At 48.8% G+C, this 3,546-nt stretch overlaps 1 long non-coding RNA gene across 1 annotated transcript; it reads left to right on the plus strand.

The window, feature by feature from the left end:
- The first annotated feature begins 1,568 nt into the window (after window positions 1-1,568).
- On the plus strand, window positions 1,569-3,298 carry LOC119319296. Its single transcript, XR_005154425.1, has 3 exons — window positions 1,569-1,783; window positions 1,909-2,462; window positions 3,255-3,298. It is a non-coding gene; the product is annotated as an uncharacterized LOC119319296 (long non-coding RNA).
- Window positions 3,299-3,546: the final 248 nt, after the last annotated feature.

Here is a 3,546-nt window from a genome sequence, read left to right on the forward strand (position 1 = left end):
ATCTTGGGTTATATTTCACCTAAAGTCTTCCCTAAGGATTGTTGCTATTTATGGTGCTTATATATGACCCAATTTCTTCATTTATCCTTCCAGTGATATAAGCTTCTCATCTCCTTGTTGATATCAATCCAATCTATCGTTTCTGGTAGTGGCAGAATTTCACCTCGTGATTTTGAGATGTTTTTCCATAAGCCCACTACAAACTTATTCTTTTCGTTGTGGTTTTCCAACAACTCCATTCTAACCTTCTTGGAAGGGCACTTTCCAAGATCATTTGTGGCAGAAGTTGGCATTTTCTTCTCCATTCTTATTCCAATGATCCATCTTCTATTCTTTCTTCCAGAGGCATTGTGATGTTGCTCTTCACTCATCATCTTGAATTAAGGATCGTGTTTTTCTCGTGCTTATCCTTTTAACCGGAGTGTTGTGATCTCTTTCAAGTTCTTTTCATCTTATCAAGTTTACCTTCTCTTGTCTACCGGAGTGCTGTCCAAATTCTATCATTCTTGTTCCCTGGCTATCACAATATACCGGTGGTTGCGTATTCTCTTTGGTTCGTTAAGCTCTTGTTTCGTGCCTTTCATCCTACAAGGTTCTTGTAATGCTCCTTGTTCCTCTTTTCTAACGGAGGGTTTCAACTTTGTTCATCTCAGTTGTATTCTTTCTTTCCATTTGTTCAACCTCTCAAGGTTCGTGGTTTCACCCGTTTGTCCAAGAAGCAACTTAGTTTTACCTCACCTCTTCCTCTTCCTTTTCCCTCCGGTGCCATCCCTAGGATCTCGGGTCGAGATCCTCTCGTAGTGGTGGAGTGTTGTGACGCCCCGAGACCGTTGCGCCAGGTGTCTTCCAATTATTCGCCATCATTGCCATGTCATTTGCTTGCGTGTTGCATCTTATCATGCCATCATGTGCATTGCATCATCATGTTTTCAAAACTTGCATCCGTCCGGGTCTTCCGGTTCTCTCTGTTGTCCGTTCTGAGCCCAGACACACTTGCACGCGCCCGCGGCATGTCCGAAATAGTATTTTATAAGTGGCCGGAAAATGTTCTTGGAATGGGTTGAAAGTTGGCATGCGGTGTTGTTATGTTGTAGGTAGGCCGCCTGCCAAGTTTCATCGCATTCAGAGTCCGTTTGACGCCCCAACGGATAACTATAGCGACATTATAGTCGGTCAAAACGTCGGACGTTTTCGGTCTCCGGTAACAGTTGCCGGGTCTCTCTCTCTCTCTCTCTCTCTCTCTCTCTCTCTCTCTCTCTCTCTCTCAGCTCGCGACCGTCTACACAGTCCACTACCTACAGCCAGGCCCAACCTAACCTCTCTCATCAGCCCGCGTCCCCCCTCGCGCGCGTCCGAAAGTTGTCCCGAACCCGACCCGGGGAGTCGTCACCGTTCGGTCCGGATAATCCCCAAACGTCTACAAAACGTCACCATTTTCTTATTTGGACTCCCTAACTATTTTTTTTCGCGACCGTCCGTTTAAGATCGAAGGGACCAGTTGCACCTAACCAAGATTCACCACTATATATTCAGCCTACCTAACCCTAAAACCTAGCCGTCCCATCCATCCTTTCCCGCAGCCACCGCCGCCACTCTCTCGCTTCCCCTCGGGATCTCCTCCCGATTTAATCCCCCCGACCACTTCCCTGGTTTTCAGCGCCGCCTAATCACAACAACCTACCACCATCCTCCGCCCGAGACCCTGGTCGTCGCTCCCAAGTTCCTCTGCCTGCACTCTCTCCGCAGCCGCCGAAGGACGTGCCTCCTCGTCCCCGGACAGCCCGTAAGGCACCGGCCTCGTCCCACTCTTGTCCATCCTCCCCTATGTTGCTTCCTGCTCCCCTGCAATGCTCTCTCTCTCAAGAGATCTCTCATCCCGCTCGCCTCACCCTCTCCGTCTCTGCGCAGGGAACGAGTGGGAGATGTCATGGTCGCCCGCGGAAGCTCCGTCGTCACCGGGATCGTTCCTCCGGCCTCGGCCCCGAATCCGCGCATCCTTGACGTTTCCCGCGCCTCTGCCTGCGTTGCTGCATCGCCAGAGGTCGCCTCACGGCGCCAAGTTCACCTTCGCCGCTCCCCGGCAACAACGCTGCTGCCTCCCCTGTGCTGCTTCTCTTGCCCGAGCTCCTCAAGTCCGGCCGCCGGAGATCCCTCGCATCAAGCCGCCGCCGCTTCAATCGCGCGACGCTGCGCCTTCGCCAAGCTCCGCCATCGCGCCCTGCTTCCCCTGTTTCGAGCAGACGAACAAGGCAGCCATGGCCCTGTTTGACCGAACCGGCCACAACCACGAGCGAACGCGCCCTTCCTTCGCCTTCGTTGACCGTGCCTCGAGGCCCAGCTCCAGCCCAAGGGACGGCCCAGCTCCGCAGCGTCGCCCCAGCCCAGATCCAGCCAGGCCCAGTCGGGCCAAATCCGCGCCGCCCTCGTTGGCCTTCCTCTTCACCAGCGGGCCAAGCCCATGGGTGAGAACGCACCCAGCACCTCCCCTTTTCCTGTGGGCCAGGAAGATTCGGCCCGTAGTGTTTTTTTACGTTGCTGCGAATTTATCTAATTTCCATAGGATTGTTGTTTTACAGAAAAGCCCTTGTTGATCATGCATTTAATAATTCCACAACCGTGCATCGGATTGAAATGTTTTATATATGAAACTTCCTTAAAATTATGTGTAGATTAATAATTGGCCACTTTCAATCATGTTTAAAATGTTTAAAAAGCTGTTTGTTTAAATTTGCTTAAATGACATGCTAAAATGATTTATTTCATAACTAAATAACCGTAGCTTGGTTTTAAATAAACTTTATATGTAAATGGGGTAGAAAAATGCATAGTTTGACATGGTGGCTTTACTTTGCATGTTTAACAACTATAAAATATGGTTTAGGGCAGAACAGTACCAAACCTAAAATATGCATATGGGGATTTACCGGAATTGTTGTTCGTTGTTTCCAGCCTCATTTAAACTTGCCTAGATAGGTAGTTTTACTTTGCTTCACCCTCTTGCCATGTTTAACAACATTTAATATTGTTGGGTACATAAACAAGATCGAACTAAATAAGTCACGTGGTGTTTCGTCAATATGCAACGGAGTTGCATGTTGAGCTCCACTTAATTTGTAGGGTTGTTTGTGCACTTTGCCATGCCATGCTTCATTAAACCGGACATGCATCATTCTTGATTGTGCATCATGCCATGTCTATGTGATGGTTGTTTACTATGTTGTTTGCTTCTTTCCGGTGTTGCTTCTTCGGGTTAGTTCCGATAACGTCGCATTTGTGAGGATTCGTTCGACTACGTCTGTTTATCTTCTTCATGGACTCGTTCTTCCTCCTTGCGGGATCTCAGGCAAGATGACCATACCCTCGAAATCACTTCTATCTTTGCTTGCTAGTTGCTCGCTCTTTTTCTATGCCTATGCTACAGTACCTACCACTTGCTTATCATGCCTCCCATATTGCCATGTCAAGCCTCTAACCCACCTTGTCCTAGCAAACCGTTGTTTGACTATGTTACCGCTTTGCTCAGCCCCTCTTATAGCATTGTTAGTT

This window comes from Triticum dicoccoides, chromosome 6A, assembly GCF_002162155.2.
Source record: "Triticum dicoccoides isolate Atlit2015 ecotype Zavitan chromosome 6A, WEW_v2.0, whole genome shotgun sequence".
NCBI classification, from domain to species: Eukaryota; Viridiplantae; Streptophyta; class Magnoliopsida; order Poales; family Poaceae; genus Triticum; species Triticum dicoccoides.